Consider the following 17,903-nt stretch of genomic DNA (forward strand, 5'->3'; position numbering starts at 1 on the left):
CTCACTACTCACTACTCTGCACTCACTACTCACTACTCTGCACTCACTACTCTGCACTCACTACTCTGCACTCACTACTCTCTGCACTCACTACTCTCTGCACTCACTACTCTCTGCACTCACTACTCTCTGCACTCACTACTCTGCACTCACTACTCTGCACTCACTACTCTGCACTCACTACTCTCTGCACTCACTACTCTCTGCACTCACTACTCTCTGCACTCACTACTCTGCACTCACTACTCTGCACTCACTACTCTGCACTCACTACTCTGCACTCACTACTCACTACTCTGCACTCACTACTCTGCACTCACTACTCACTACTCTGCACTCACTACTCTGCACTCACTACTCTGCACTCACTACTCTGCACTCACTACTCTGCACTCACTACTCTGCACTCACTACTCTGCACTCACTACTCTTTGCACTCACTACTCTCTGCACTCACTACTCTCTGCACTCACTACTCTGCACTCACTACTCTGCACTCACTACTCTGCACTCACTACTCTGCCCTCTCTGCACTCACTACTCTGCACTCACTACTCTGCACTCACTACTCTGCACTCACTACTCTCTGCACTCACTACTCTCTGCACTCACTACTCTCTGCACTCACTACTCTCTGCACTCACTACTCTCTGCACTCACTACTCTCTGCACTCACTACTCTGCACTCACTACTCTGCACTCACTACTCTGCACTCACTACTCTGCACTCACTACCCTGCACTCACTACTCTACACACTCACTACTCTGCACTCACTACTCTGCACTCACTACTCTGCACTCACTATTCTGCACTCTGCACCCACTACTCTGCACTCTGCACTCACTACTCTGCATTCACTACTCTGCACTCTCTGCACTCACTACTCTGAACTCACTACTCTGAACTCACTATTCTGCACTCAGCACTCACTACTCTGCACTCTCTGCACTCACTACTCTGCACTCACAACTCTGCACTCTGCACTCACTACTCTGCACTCTGCACTAACTACTCTGCACTCTGCACTCACTACTCTGCACTCACTACGCTGCACTCTGCACTCACTACGCTGCACTCTGCACTCACTACGCTGCACTCTCTGCACTCACTACTCTGCACTCACTACCCTGCACTCACTACCCTGCACTCACTACTCTGCACTCACTACTCTGCACTCTGCACTCACTACTCTGCACTCACTACTCTGCACTCACTACTCTGCACTCACTACTCTGCACTCACTACTCTGCACTCACTACCCTGCACTCACTACTCTACACACTCACTACTCTACACACTCACTACTCTGCACTCACTACTCTCTGCACTCACTACTCTCTGCACTCACTACTCTCTGCACTCACTACTCTCTGCACTCACTACTCTGCACTCACTACTCTGCACTCACTACTCTGCACTCACTACTCTGCACTCACTACCCTGCACTCACTACCCTGCACTCACTACCCTGCACTCACTACCCTGCACTCACTACTCTACACACTCACTACTCTACACACTCACTACTCTACACACTCACTACTCTGCACTCACTACTCTGCACTCACTATTCTGCACTCTGCACTCACTATTCTGCACTCTGCACTCACTACTCTGCACTCTGCACTCACTACTCTGCATTCACTACTCTGCACTCTCTGCACTCACTACTCTGCACTCACTACTCTGCACTCACTACTCTGCACTCACTACCCTGCACTCACTACTCTACACACTCACTACTCTACACACTCACTACTCTACACTCACTACTCTGCACTCACTACTCTGCACTCACTATTCTGCACTCTGCACTCACTATTCTGCACTCTGCACTCACTACTCTGCACTCTGCACTCACTACTCTGCATTCACTACTCTGCACTCTCTGCACTCACTACTCTGCACTCACTACTCTGCACTCACTACTCTGCACTCACTATTCTGCACTCACTATTCTGCACTCTGCACTCACTATTCTGCTCTCTGCACTCACTATTCTGCACTCTGCACTCACTATTCTGCACTCTGCACTCACTATTCTGCACTCTGCACTCACTACTCTGCACTCTGCACTCACTACTCTGCACTCACTACTCTGCATTCACTACTCTGCACTCTGCACTCACTACTCTGCACTCACTACTCTGCACTCACTACTCTGCACTCACTACTCACTACTCTGCACGCACTACTCTGCACTCACTACTCTGCACTCACTACTCTGCACTCACTACTCTGCACTCACTACTCTGCACTCACTACTCTGCACTCACTACTCTGCATTCACTACTCTGCACTCTGCACTCACTACTCTGCACTCACTACTCTGCACTCACTACTCTGCACTCACTACTCACTACTCTGCACGCACTACTCTGCACTCACTACTCTGCACTCACTACTCTGCACTCACTACTCTGCACTCACTACTCTGCATTCACTACTCTGCACTCTCTGCACTCACTACTCTGCACTCACTACTCTGCACTCACTACTCTGCACTCACTACTCTGCACTCACTACTCTGCACTCACTACTCACTACTCTGCACTCACTACTCTGCACTCTGCACTCACTACTCTGCACTCACTACTCTGCACTCACTACTCACTACTCTGCACTCACTACTCTGCACTCTGCACTCACTACTCTGCACTCTGCACTCACTACTCTGCACTCTGCACTCACTACGCTGCACTCTGCACTCACTACGCTGCACTCTGCACTCACTACGCTGCACTCTCTGCACTCACTACTCTGCACTCACTACCCTGCACTCACTACTCTGCACTCACTACCCTGCACTCACTACTCTGCACTCACTACTCTGCACTCTGCACTCACTACTCTGCACTCACTACTCTGCACTCACTACTCTGCACTCACTACTCTGCACTCACTACTCTGCACTCACTACTCTGCACTCACTACCCTGCACTCACTACTCTGCACTCACTACTCTCTGCACTCACTACTCTGCACTCACTACTCTCTGCACTCACTACTCTGCACTCACTACCCTGCACTCACTACTCTCTGCACTCACTACTCTCTGCACTCACTACTCTCTGCACTCACTACTCTGCACTCACTACTCTGCACTCACTACTCTCTGCACTCACTACTCTCTGCACTCACTACTCTCTGCACTCACTACTCTCTGCACTCACTACTCTGCACTCACTACTCTGCACTCACTACTCTGCACTCACTACTCTGCACTCACTACTCACTACTCTGCACTCACTACTCACTACTCTGCACTCACTACTCTGCACTCACTACTCTGCACTCACTACTCTCTGCACTCACTACTCTCTGCACTCACTACTCTGCACTCACTACTCTCTGCACTCACTACTCTCTGCACTCACTACTCACTACTCTGCACTCACTACTCTGCACTCACTACTCTGCACTCACTACTCTGCACTCTGCACTCACTACTCTGCACTCACTACTCTCTGCACTCACTACTCTCTGCACTCACTACTCTCTGACTCACTACTCTCTGCACTCACTACTCTGCACTCACTACTCTCTGCACTCACTACTCTCTGCACTCACTACTCTCTGCACTCACTACTCTCTGCACTCACTACTCTCTGCACTCACTACTCTGCACTCACTACTCTGCACTCACTACTCTGCACTCACTACCCTGCACTCACTACTCTACACTCACTACTCTGCACTCACTACTCTGCACTCACTACTCTGCACACTCACTACTCTGCACTCACTACTCTGCACACTCACTACTCTGCACTCACTACTCTGCACTCTGCACAATCACTCTGCACAGTCACTCTGCACTCACTACTTCACACTCTGCGCACTCTGCACTCACACTCACCTTCTGCCTCACAGAGGGATGAAGTGAGCGCCGTTCTACTGGGCAGACCTGGGGTCGGGCGGGAGGGTCACCAGGGGCGCGCACGGCTTATAGAGCTATACCGATCAACACAATATTCTCTGGAGTGCCATCCATCTACCGCAGTAGCAGAAATTAGTTTGAAAGCATTGTCGAAGAATGCCAAAAAGCGCCTCATTTAGAAGCGATGAACAGAATTCAATTTTTAGAGCTCCCATAATGTGAAAACAATTTACAATGTACTGTGAACAAACTATTTACGAAGATAAAATATTAGTGAGATAGGTAGTAATCCTTATGCATATTGCCAGATAAGCAGGTGCACCAATGGTCCTCTACACTGGAAAGTCATTTTGAGGATGTAAACACTTCTCAGAAGACAATCTCCTTGACTACAGCGGACCTGCAACAGTGTGCAAAATGTCATGACATTTTGTGTTTATGTACTCTGCTGTATAGATATTTATTGCCCTAATTTCTTTTCAGTATTAGAGGATATCTTTGAAAATACAAGCCTATTATGGAAGTGGATATAAATGATTATGATCATCGTGGCTAACACAAAGGTGCAGTGAGGAAAGTGAGTGGCAGATATCGCCACCTCATGGTAACTGAGTATAGTGGGTCCAGTGGTAGCTTGCACAGCCACGTTCTTTCACTCCGTGTCCAGACTTTGACACTGTGGAATGGGGTTCAAGTCCCAGCGTCGGCTCTCCCAGAGATTACAAAAAAACATGCTGTTAGACGGACCGGGAGGGTCGGCCGAGATTACGGGGAGAGGTCTCCAGGGAGAGCCGTCTCCAACGACTGTACAGGTAAGTAACTTCCCCCCCACAGACGGACACCACACAAGATTGAAGGTTAACGAGACTTTATATGCAATTCTTAGGTTACGTCGTTATGATACAAGGAGGTCTGGACTCAGGGGTCCCCTCGGTTCTGATCTCTGGTTGAGGAGAAAGGGTAGCGGGACAGTCTTAGTTACCAATGAGTTAAATAGCTCTCAATCCTCGAGCTCGGCGTGGTTGCTGATCGGGCCGTGGAGGAGCCAAGCAGGTCCCGAGATGGATGAAGGATGGTCGACGGGCCGTGGAGAAGCCAAGCAGGTCCCGATGAAGATGATGGTTACAACGGTCCGCGGCCTCGCCAGCAGATCCGGACGACGGTGAAGAATGAAGGTTACGACGGCTGTGGCAGCGCCAACAGGCAGGACGATGGTGCACAGGACAGAGCTACGGCAGCGCCAGTAGTCCGTCCAGGATGAGTTCCTCTTACGTCTCTCGACTCCAAGATACAACTGACTTCCTGCTCTGGAGCTGCCCCAGTTATAGGGCTGGCGTGCTTTGATGTCCGGACCCTCGCACTTGGAGGTCGGGAGGTCCGGGATGAGGGAGTCCAGACACCCAGCAGGGGGGTGGAGCCAGCGCCCGGGGAGGCGATGGGCGAGCGGCACTGGGCGGGGGGAGAGCCATCGGCACCTCTTTCTCCCATTGACTTGCCAAGTAGCCCGCTCACCTCCTGGGTGGAGGGTGGTGCCGGATTGTCTGAGGCTGGGCTAGGCCCAGGGTTGAGGTCGATCGGGGGCCAGGCGGCCTCGTGGCGAGGTGTCCAAGATGGCGGCCCGGGCTGGGTGCATGGGCCGGCAGTGGATCGGACCCACGAGGTTATCATGTTCGAGGGCAGGGGTCCCTGAGGGGACGCAGGGCGTGCAATGGTGGTGTGTGGTGCTTGCGTGACTGGGCTCGGGCCTGGTCGAGCCGGGGGAGAGCGGCCCGTCATGTGGCCTGTCCAACATGCGTCCCCCCCAGCTGAAGGCGGGGAGAGTTACCCATCCTCTTGGGGACTCTCTTCGTCGAGGCGGAAAAACCGGGACAGGCCATCGGCGTTGGCGTGGTCGGACCCAGGCCGGTGTTCGACTGTGAAGTCCATACCTTGTAAGGAGATGGACCAGCGTAGCAATTTTGGGTTTTCCCCCCGCATATGCATCAACCACTGCAGGGGTCGGTGGTCAGTCTGCACCCGAAAGTGGGTGCCAAAAAGGTAGGGCCGGAGCTTCTTGAGGGCCCATACCACAGCGAAGGCTTCCCTCTCTATGGTGCTCCAGCGTTGTTCCCGGGGTAGGAGTCTCCGGCTGATGAAGGCCACCGGTTGATCGAGGCCTTCGGTGTTCACTTGGGACAGGACCGCCCCAATGCCCTGGTCGGAGGCGTCCGTCTGGACGACGAACTCCCGGCTGTAGTCTGGGGCCTGGAGCACAGGAGCGGAACACATGGCGGCCTTTAACTGTTCGAACGCCGCTTGACACTCTGGGGTCCAGTTCACCTTCTTGGGCTGATTTTTTGACGTGAGTTCGGTGAGAGGCCCCACGATGGTACCATAGTCTTTCACGAACCTTCGGTAGTAGCCCGTGAGGCCCAGGAAGGCTCGCACCTCAGTTTGAGTGATAGGGGGTTGCCAGTTCTGGATGGCGGCAATTTTCAGCTGTAGGGGGGCCACTAGGCCGCTTCCCACCTGGTGTCCGAGGTAGGTCACCGACCCTTGTCCAATTTGGCATTTGCTGGCCTTGATCGTGAGGCCAGCTCGCTGAAGGGCTTGCAGCACTGCTTGGAGGTGGTGGAGGTGCTCGGTCCAATGGTGGCTGTACACAGCGATGTCGTCCAGGTAGGCGGCGCTGAACTCTTCGAGCCCCGCCAGGACCTGATTGACGAGCCGTTGGAACGTCGCGGGGGCATTCTTCATGCCGAAGGGCATGACCGTAAAGTGATAGTGGCCATCGGGGGTGGAGAAGGCAGAGCGTTCTTGGGCTCGGGGTGTGAGGCCGATCTGCCAATAACCTGCCGTCAGGTCGAAGATGCTGAGGTAGCGGGCAGCGCCCATTCGGTCGACCAGTTCATCTGCCCGGGGGATGGGGTGTGCGTCCGTTCTGGTGACTTCATTCAGGCCCCGGTAGTCGACACAGAACCGGAGTTCTGGTGTGGTCCCGGGGGCGGCTGCTTTGGGGACCAGTACGACCGGGCTGGCCCATGGACTGTCTGAGGGCTCGATGACCCCGAGCGTGAGCATCTTAGCTACTTCCGCCTGGATGCAGGCCCGTACCCGATCAGGTACGCGGTAGGCCCGGTGGCGGATAGGAGGGCTGTCTCCGGTGTCCACATCGTGCGCACACCAGGAAGTGACACCCGGGGTGAGGGAGAACAGACTGGCGAACCGTGATAGGAGGGCTTGGCACTCTTGCCGTTGTTCTCTGGTGAGGGTCTCCGAGAGTCGGACCCCATCCACGGAGCCGTCTTGCTCCTGGGTCCGCAAGAGGTCAGGGAGAGGCTCGGAGTCGTCTTCAACCCCATTGTCTGTGGCCATCAAGAGGCTGAGTTCTGTTCGTGCAAAGTGGGGTTTCAGTCTGTTGGTGTGGAGGACTCGGAGCGGATTCCGGGCGGACTCCATATCGATCAGATAGGTGGCAGGACCCTTGCGCTCGATTACCTTGAAGGGTCCCGTCCATTTGTCTTGGAGAGCGCACGGTTCTGTGGGGGACATTACCCAGACCTGTTGCCCCGGCTCGAATTCAATGGATGAGGCGTTCTGGTCATACCATTTCTTCATGTCCTCTTGACTGGCCTCTAGGTTGGCTTTTGCTAGGTCTCTGAACCGCCGGGACTGGTTGCGGAGGGTGAGGAGGTACCGGAAGACATCTGGAGGACTCTTGGCCGGAGGCATCTCCCAGCCTTCTTTGATCAGGCTGAGTGGCCCCCGTACTGGGTGCCCATAGAGCAGCTCGAAGGGGCTGAAGCCTAGGGACTTCTGTGGGACCTCCCGGTAGGCGAAGAGGAGGCACGGCAGCAGCACGTCCCACTGGCGACGGAGGGGCTCTTCCAATCCCCCGATCATCCCTTTTAGCGTGCGATTGAACCGCTCAACAAGTCCGTTTCCTTGGGGGTGATAGGGGGTCGTGAAGCGGTAGGTGACCCCACACTGTTGCCAGAGGGACTTCATATATTTAGAAATAAAGTTCGTGCCTCTGTCACTGACGACTTCCCGGGGGAACCCCACACGGGAGAAGATCCCCATCAGGGCCCGGCCGACCACTGGGGCTGTCACGGTCCGGAGAGGAATAGCCTCAGGGTAGCGGGTGGCGTGGTCCACTAGTACCAGGATGAAGCGATGGCCTTGTCTTGTACGCGGGTCCAGGGGTCCCACAATGTCTATCCCGACCCTCTCAAATGGGGTTGTGACTACTGGAAAGGGTTGCAGGGGAGCCTTTAATTTGCGGCCGCTCTTCCCCCTGGCTTGGCACGTGGGGCAAGATCGGCAATGCTGGTGCACATCGTTTCTCATTTTGGGCCAGAAGAAGTGGGTCACTAGGCGGCTGTAGGTTTTATCCTGTCCCAGGTGCCCTGCCAGGGGGGCATCGTGGGCCAGGTTTAGCAGGAAGTCTCTAAAGCGGAGGGGCACCACTAGTACTCGGTTGGCCCCCAGCTCGGCGATTCGTTGCTCGCTGTACAATAGATCATTGTCCCAGTAGACCCAATGAGTTCCGGAGGTATCCCCGGCGCTTTGGGCGAGCGCTTGTTGTCGGAGTCCCTCAAGGGAGGGACAGGTCTTCTGTTCCTGACGAAATTGTTCTTGTGTGGGTCCCCCTTCTTGAGCCCACTGATCAAGATTAGCGAGGTCGGAAGGTTGAGCAAGTTCGAGGGGGATGCCATGGTCGGGGGTCTCGGCGGGGGCGACCGGAGGCGGTGGCGCCGGCCATTCGGGTTCTTCCGGGTGATGGTTGGCACGGGCGGCCATGGACCGGGTGGTGACGCACGCCCAGTCTGGGACGCCCAACATCCCCAAGTGTTCTTTTCGCTCCACGGCTGCCCACGGGGAGCTTTCCAGGTCATTTCCGAGGAGGCATTCCACGGGGGCGTCGTCTCGGACCGTTACCTTCAACATGCCGGAGACCCCTCCCCACTCAAAGGGGACGCAGGCCATCCGACACAGACTTTCCGAGTTGTCGGCTGATCGCACAGGGCAGAGAACGTTCGGTAGATATTGTTCTGGGGTCACCAGATGACAGCGGACGGCTGTCACACTGGCCCCGGTGTCTCGAAGGGCTTCGGCCCGTTGTCCATTGATGCTCACCCATTGGCTGTACTTCTGGGTGTTAGCGGGTAGGGGGACCCGCGGGACCATGTCTCTTCCCCCTAAGCACGCGAGAGTCATGGCGGCTGGCTCCCACTCTTGATACTCTTGCTCGCCTGTTTCTTGTTCCTCGGAGATCTGTTCTTCCCCTAGTGCCGCGGCGGCCACCTGGCGGGGTCTTGGACTCTGATACTGCGGGCAGCTTGGGTCGTTTGCATAGTGGCCGACTCGTTGGCATCGGTGACATGTAACATTGGCTCTGTATCCCGGTCGCGCCGGGGTGCTGCCCCGGTTGGCCGGGGGGGTGGTGCTGGTAGCGGGGGCGGCCGGAGTATTGTCTCTTCCTCGTCCTTGGCCCCCTCCTCCTCCTCTGGGTCGGTAGTGACCATTGTTGTTCCTGTTCTGCTCGTAGGACCCATTCCGGCCCACTCTGGTGATCTCCCACCGGTCAGCTTCGGCTGCGAGCTGCCGGGGATCGGTTAACTTGCTGTCGAGGAGGTGTTGGCGTAGTTCAATGAAGCAATTGTTGGACAGATGCTCCCATACCATCAGATTGAACAGCTGCTCGTAGGTCGTGACGTTGTTCCCTCTGATCCAGCCTTCGAAGGCTCGGCTAAAGTACGTTACATAGTCCACCCAAGTTGTACCTGGAATGCGTGTGCAGTCTCGGAACCTCTGACGGTACATCTCGGGCGTGAGGCCATAGCGGGTGAGGAGGGCCGCTTTCATATGGTCGTAGGAGGTCATCTGGTGGTCTGGGAGCTGTAACAGAGTATCGCGGCCCTCATTGAGGAATTTGCCCCATAGGCCGGCTCCCCAGTCGGCTCTATCGATCCGGTGCGCAGTCATCGCGATTTCATAGGCCTTAAACCATTGCTGGATGTCGTCTTCTCGAAAATATTCTCGGACCACATCCTTGGGGATGTGCACTTTTTTCTCCGCGGTCCCTGGGGTGGACGGTCTGTCGGGCACCCCTAACTCTTTATTTTGTTTGCGCAGGTTGATCTCGGCTAGGTTCCGTTCGTGCTCGTACGTTAGTCTTTTTTCCTCGAGCTCCCTTTGCCTCTGTTTCTCCTCTCTTTCTTCTCGGAGGCGAAGGTGCTCTAAGTTTATTTTTTGCTCGGCCAATTTGAGTTCTATGTCCATCTTGAGTCGGGCCATTTCGAGTTCGTGTAGTCGGGCTTTTTCTCTTTCTTGGATCTCGTCTTGCGAGAGACTGGTTCTTTGCCCCTCAGGGGCCGTGTTGGTATTTTTCGCGGTGCTTTGCTCAGGGGCTTCGACATCCCCGGTCTCTGCCCAAGATTCTAGGGCATGCTTAAAATCGTCCTTGGTACTTAGTCCGGTGGTAGCGATACCTAGTTCGATGCAGAACTGCTTTAGTTCACGATGGCTGTATTCCTCTAGTTTTTCCATTTGGAACTTCTCAGTTGATCCGCTCTCTTTAGTCGACATTTGTTGTTCGTTGTGGGGTGAGCTACTCTCTGTACGTTATGCGGTGATTCGGATCCCGCCGCTGGCCACCAATGTTAGACGGACCGGGAGGGTCGGCCGAGATTACGGGGAGAGGTCTCCAGGGAGAGCCGTCTCCAACGACTGTACAGGTAAGTAACTTCCCCCCCACAGACGGACACCACACAAGATTGAAGGTTAACGAGACTTTATATGCAATTCTTAGGTTACGTCGTTATGATACAAGGAGGTCTGGACTCAGGGGTCCCCTCGGTTCTGATCTCTGGTTGAGGAGAAAGGGTAGCGGGACAGTCTTAGTTACCAATGAGTTAAATAGCTCTCAATCCTCGAGCTCGGCGTGGTTGCTGATCGGGCCGTGGAGGAGCCAAGCAGGTCCCGAGATGGATGAAGGATGGTCGACGGGCCGTGGAGAAGCCAAGCAGGTCCCGATGAAGATGATGGTTACAACGGTCCGCGGCCTCGCCAGCAGATCCGGACGACGGTGAAGAATGAAGGTTACGACGGCTGTGGCAGCGCCAACAGGCAGGACGATGGTGCACAGGACAGAGCTACGGCAGCGCCAGTAGTCCGTCCAGGATGAGTTCCTCTTACGTCTCTCGACTCCAAGATACAACTGACTTCCTGCTCTGGAGCTGCCCCAGTTATAGGGCTGGCGTGCTTTGATGTCCGGACCCTCGCACTTGGAGGTCGGGAGGTCCGGGATGAGGGAGTCCAGACACCCAGCAGGGGGGTGGAGCCAGCGCCCGGGGAGGCGATGGGCGAGCGGCACTGGGCGGGGGGAGAGCCATCGGCACCTCTTTCTCCCATTGACTTGCCAAGTAGCCCGCTCACCTCCTGGGTGGAGGGTGGTGCCGGATTGTCTGAGGCTGGGCTAGGCCCAGGGTTGAGGTCGATCGGGGGCCAGGCGGCCTCGTGGCGAGGTGTCCAAGATGGCGGCCCGGGCTGGGTGCATGGGCCGGCAGTGGATCGGACCCACGAGGTTATCATGTTCGAGGGCAGGGGTCCCTGAGGGGACGCAGGGCGTGCAATGGTGGTGTGTGGTGCTTGCGTGACTGGGCTCGGGCCTGGTCGAGCCGGGGGAGAGCGGCCCGTCATGTGGCCTGTCCAACACATGCTGATCGAAAGAAATAAAATTAAACAATACCGATTGGCGTGACGAGGATAAATCCATGTGCAGTGCACTGCCCCCTTGCCTTGTAGACACCGCAGCCCAAGAAAACATGATTGACGGAGCAAAACGGTGGTCTAATTGTCCATAGCCAAAGTATATAACAAGCTGAGGATCAACGGGCGTGAAAACAGCGTGGTGGGCGCGCACGTGACGCAGCGTGGGCTGCACATCAGCTGAAGGATCGCCGGAGAAGACACCGAGTCTGCCTGCTGCCATGACTGACCCACTGCGGAGGGAAAGAGCCCGGTGAGTGGGGGTAGAGTGGGGGCGGCAGAGAGGGAGTGGGCAGAGAGGGATGGGGTGTGTGTGTGTGCATGTGTGCGTGTGTCTGTTTCTGTGTGTGTCTGTGTGTGCACGGCGCATGCCTGCCTGTGTGTGTGCGCGTTCACAGACCCTGGTCGGCGCGCTCACAGCTCTAGGTCCCTTCAGAGCGAACTCCATAACAATAGGTCTCGATGCCGAGACCTAAAAACTCAGTGGAACTCTGCTACGCTCCCCTCCACCCTCCCTACTTTAATTATATTTTTTCAAAAGGCACTTACCTGCTATGGAGTCTCCAGGCTGCCTTCTCCTCGCCATAGTCTCTCTCTCCTCCTTACCCACCGAAACCCCTACTTTGTACGTGTTGCAAGCACAGGAAGTACAACGTTGGGGCTTCCGTGGATGAGGACGTTTTTCCTGAACTCTGTGTTCTGAACTGTGCGCGGAGTAGGCAAAACTCTGTAAACTCCACTGGTGGAGTGGAGTTCTCGGCCTGGGGTTAATATGAAGATCAACATCTCAACCAAGGACAATGCTGCCTACACCCTGCACACAAACTACCACCCCAAGGTGATCATCACACTTTCATCAAACAAATCATGGAGATCATCTCTATCAACAATGCACCAAACAATAACCAGATTTTCCAAAGTGACTTTAATATTAACTGGAATGGCTCAAATGATCCATTAGTGAACCTCTTGAAGGCCTTTCTCAGTAACCTCAACCTGCTCCAAGCCTGCAACAGCCCTACTCATACTAAAGGGGCCATCTAAGACGTAACCATAGCTGAAGAAAACACAATCCTTTTGGACTCTGTCTCACCCTGTGACTAGACCACCCACCACTGCTTCACCTTCTCAATAGCTTGAAAGATAACAATTTCTAAAGGCCAGCCCGTGAAAAACAAAACACTGGGTTAGACATCTTGAATCTCAATCCAGGCTTGCTAGCCGCCACTAGCCACAATCTCCTGTCCCCTCCCACCGACATGGTTGACCCTCAAGCCCTCAGCTAAGCCTTATTTTAACTCTATGTCCAACATCTTGGACTCAGTTGCCCAAAACAATTAAAGAGAGTCCCAATAAGAAGATCCAACCGCTGCTTCAATTGTGGCATCAACGAGGAATGCCGCAACTTTAGGCTCATGGAAAAAGCTTGGCGACTGACCCCCTCTCTGAATAACCTTAAATTTCTGCTGGTAAAAATAAGTGCCTACAATAGGTGCATCATAAGGGCAAAATCATCATATTTCTGTCAGCAACTAGAGATACCCTTCAACCGTCCCAAAAAACTCTTTGGATTGATTAAACAACAAACTATTGGAAAATATAATTCCACCACTTCAGAATCTAGAACACTACCTAATTGTCAAATGTTTTCCTCCTTCTTTTTTGAGAAAACCAAATCAATTGACAATGATCTCTGAAATGCTGTGAATCTGTGACAGACTGAATCCCCACCACAGCACAACTCCTTTGCTCAGGAAGTGTGCTTGGGCAACCAACTCTGCAAACCTAAAAACAATGTCTCTTGTTCCATATTTCAGACATTTGATTACTCTGACATCTTAAAGCTACTGACTTCCACGAATTATTCAAACCACGTTTATGACTTTCTCCCCTCCAAACTCCTCAATGAGACTTCACACCTCCTTACACCATTATGGACCAGAATTATTAAGGCCTCCCTTACACAAGGGGCAATGCCAGACTTTCTAAAAAGAGGTCAAGTCACCCCTATCTTAAAAAAACCCAACACTGACCTCTCCGATCCCAACAACTACCGGCCCATTTCCAGAATCCCAACCTTAGCCAAACTCCTGAAAAAAAAGGTTAATCAGCAGTTCTGCAATCACATTGCTCATCACCAACTCCTTGACCACTGGCAATCTGATTTCAGACCAGTTCACAGTACTGAAACTGCTATGGTTGACGTTGTCTCTGGCGCTCTACGCTTTCTTGATCAAAATGAATCCTGCCTTCTAATCCTACTTGACCTATCATCAGCTTTTGACATGGTCACACACGAGACTCTCCTGAACCTCTTAGAACACAGGATGGGTCTCTCTAGTACAATGGTTCCACTCTTTCCTACAAAACAGTTCTCAAAGAGTCCTTATCAATCACATCTTATCTGATTAGACAGCCTGTCACAATTGGCATACCCCAAAGCTCTTAACTTTCCCCCACCCCATTCAGTCTTTACATGGAACCTCCTAACGGAAAACCTCAAGCTTTATAACATCCCCGTTTACATGTACGCTGATGCTGCACAACTTTTCATGAAGATTGCCTCTCCGGGTGACATCAACACCCTCAATAACATCCGGACCAAAACTCAACACTGGCTGACTCTAAATCACCTCAAACTCAATGTCCTCAAAACCGAATTCCTACTAATCTCTTCACCTAACTCAACCTCTAACATCAAAGATTGGCTCACACTTCTCACCTCCTTAAACCAGTGCTTAATTTGTAAAATATGAAGTGCAGGTGCTCAAATGTTTGTCGGAGGCCACACCTACTTTTCTCTGGCTCCACTCACTTCCTCCACTGGCTCCACCCACTTAAAAGTCACTGAGAGGGTGATGGCTGACCTACTCCTGTCAGTTTTTTTGCACATCATCTCTCATACCAGTGTAAGGTGTCAGAGCACTTTGCATCATACACACATTGCATAGATACAATCCTACGTGTGTAAATCAGTATATAGGGAGTGTTACATCAGACAGGTCTACAAGGTATAGGAGTCACATGTCATCCATGATTGTCATTGTAAGCAATATAGTTTAATAGTTCTAAGTCTGGAAAAGCGCAAATTCAGAAATTAAAACATAACAACATTGTTAGGGGTTCTCTCCAATAAGAATTGATTTCTACCCAAATGAACCTTTTTGCAAGATTAGGATAATGAAAGATTGAGCAAAAAAACATATAGCTCTAATATATAACTTGCAGTTTGCATGCAGCTCTTTGATGACAGCTTATAGCTTGCTGTTCTATGATAGGATTTTAACTTACAAACTGCAAGTAACAAAAGGATCTCTCTGACAAAAGCAGTAACACACTGACCTACTTTATATTATACGCACTTTTTGATCTGCATAGTAAACATTATTTGCAGCAGTTATATTAACCATCAGTACTACCTTACAAGCAGTCACAACTTCCCCTAGACAAAACCCCTGGCTCTCTCCAGGAAGACAATTAATCATCAGAGTTATCTTGACATTTTAATTTATGCCTGAATATTACTGGAGGCCAGGAAGGAACACGGCAGCAGGAGGTGCTTTTAAAACAAGAATATAGTGGCAAACTGATGCCCCCCCAGTGGTGCATTAAAGAATGAAACAGAGCTTCACAAAGGGAACTTACTTTACAGTAACAGTGCAGCCAGTCACAGTGTGTGTCAATTAAAACTTAAGTTACTGGTTGGTTCGGGACAGAGACACACACACACACACACACACACACACACACACCGACTACTGCAGTAGTGCACAGGCGGAAGCCTTGCTTAGGCTGCTGCGCAGCTTTATTTTAACTGATTAGGCCTTGCTTCACCTGGTAGCTGGTCCGGTTACCGGTGGGCAGCACTGGCCAGAGTCAGACTGGCCAGTAGTAGTACTCACTCACTGCTGGCAGCGGTTACGTCACTGGGGGCCGGGCTACTCGGAGTCCTCAACGCCAATAAGTCGCTAATGCACTTCGTCACACCGCAACAACGTTGTCTGGCCTGGCCGTTCACGCCTGCTGCTGGCTTACTTTAGAAGTAAACCGACGCTGCCGAACGGTTCTTGTAAGCTAAACCCTTGAACGTGATTGGCCATGATGATTCCGTGGTGGTGAGACTAGAGCGTGGCGAGGCCGTACTGGGTTGTGGTTGAGCAGCAAATGCGCGTGCATTACTATAAAAAAAATCTGCGCACGCTGCTTGCCGCACATAGCCCCAACGGCCAAGCCCTGCATAATGAGATTTGTCAGAAACTGTAAGTGTAGCCAAAACCAAAAGTAACTGAATCCATCCAGCCTGGGCCGGGCCCAGTGTTTAATTTGAGCAGATGCTTGCTGGTGCTCAGGACCGGCACCTAATCCTCAGCACCGGTGCTTATAGCACCAGTTAAGGACACACTCCTTTGGAAGGCAGGTGATTTTCTACAGAATCACGGGATGTTGAGCCTTGCCGAGACTCGAACCTGGTTCCTTCTCCGAAATAAGCAGATGTAGCCATTAGGCCAAGTCCTCTCCAGAATAATATGTGCTGGGCTCCAGCCAGGAGGCAGTTTGCCCCTGCACATTTCTCCTGTTAGCACTGGCTCCTGAGGAGAGCCCTGGCACTTTTTATTTTCCAAAAAAACCACTGGAGGGCACAGCAGGATGTAGCAGGGCTAGCAAAGGCCTTAAAAGCACCAAGTACAGGATCAAGTAGTACACTAAGTTCCAAGTAAAGCAATGTAGGTGGGGAAGTCGCTGTTCTGGCTCAGGCTTGTCTCAGGGTTGGCTCTGGCAAGAAGGGTTGGGCTGGCAGAGAACGCTTTGAGTATTTAAAGTGGTTAAGGGCTAAGGAGGTTGGGTGGTTAAAGAACCTCGAGCACACAGACCACAGGCCTCTTTGGTGACCGCAAGTCCTGGCAGCTCTGGATGATCTCAAGGGGATTCAGGACAGACCAGGTAGCAACGCAAAAACTGAAGTTCAAGGAGTTCAATGATGAAAAATCAACAACTCAAGATCCAATGAAGGTCCGGTGGCTCTTGGCAATAGTTTTAGCTAGCTGGATTGCCAGAGGCTTGGAGTAGCTGTGTTTGCATCAGCAGGAAGGATTTTGTCACTTACCTCCATGGCAAAAGAAGGAACACACCACCACCACCCACAGGCGGCAGACCAGAACTACAAGCCTGCCCAGAAAGGAGCAAAGAGCATGGGGGTAATTCCAAGATTTTCTACCAGTCACCAACAACTATGGTAACTGCAAAGTCTTCAGGAGCCTTCCAAAGTGACCTCTGCATTCCATGAAACGTGTTTAGCATCATTGACTCCATCTCTGGGAGTCGGAGAGAGGGAGGGTGGCATGAAAATTGAGATGTTCTCTTTCAGGTCTCTCTGTGTCTAAGGGGAGGCCCAGCTATCACCCTCCATCTGACGCAGCCACTGACTCACCAGTCGCCATCCTGCCGCACGCCTCTAACTCGCCAGGCTCCCCATGTAAGCTGAATGCAGTGATGGCGGTACAAAGGCAGTGCATCAGAGGGTGAAGTAGACAACTACAAAAAGGGCCACAGTACTCAGAGCACTCCATGAGCATTCCGTAGGGCTCAGATCCCTCTTCTCCCAGCGGCTTTAGTCCTGGCTCACTTTCATTAAAAAAGCATACAGGGCCAGGCGGCTGCATTTAGCAGCAACTGCACTGTGGATGGAAATTAGTACTGCGGCCTAGGGGAGGAGCACCACTTGGTCTCACCACTAATCATCTAGAACATTACTTTAACCGTAGTAATTTGCTGAGCTTTTTTTGATCATATTCTACATTCAGAATGAGTAACTCATTCTTCCGATGGGAAGAACCTCTGCAAATGGCACATGGTAAATTGCAATACAGTATCGGGCAGAGGGCCTAGTCTCTGACTACACATTGTGCCCAACTCTGAGAGACCATCCATCCTGAGACCATCTACGCACAACCTTTCATTGTGTGTGTAGAAGCGATTGAATGAATACTTTGATTTTTGTTGGTATGTTTTTCATACTTTTCGTTTTTTTGCTTTGTATTTTTTATAGTTGAAAATTATCTTAAAACTATTGCAACCTTATTTATTTAATTTCTTTTGTGTGTTCCACAGGTGTGTTTGTGTTCTGTGTGCAGATGGTCTTCCATGCACATGAAAATATTCTTGTATTAGTTTCCCCAGAGGCCACTACTTTGAGGCTGTGCCTGAAGTACTTTGGAGAATGCTACATCTTCTCATCACTTTCCTCCTATTGTAGACAGAGCCCCTCCAAG

The sequence above is a fragment of the Lissotriton vulgaris genome, unplaced genomic scaffold (assembly GCF_964263255.1).
Source record: "Lissotriton vulgaris unplaced genomic scaffold, aLisVul1.2 SCAFFOLD_644, whole genome shotgun sequence".
NCBI classification, from domain to species: Eukaryota; Metazoa; Chordata; class Amphibia; order Caudata; family Salamandridae; genus Lissotriton; species Lissotriton vulgaris.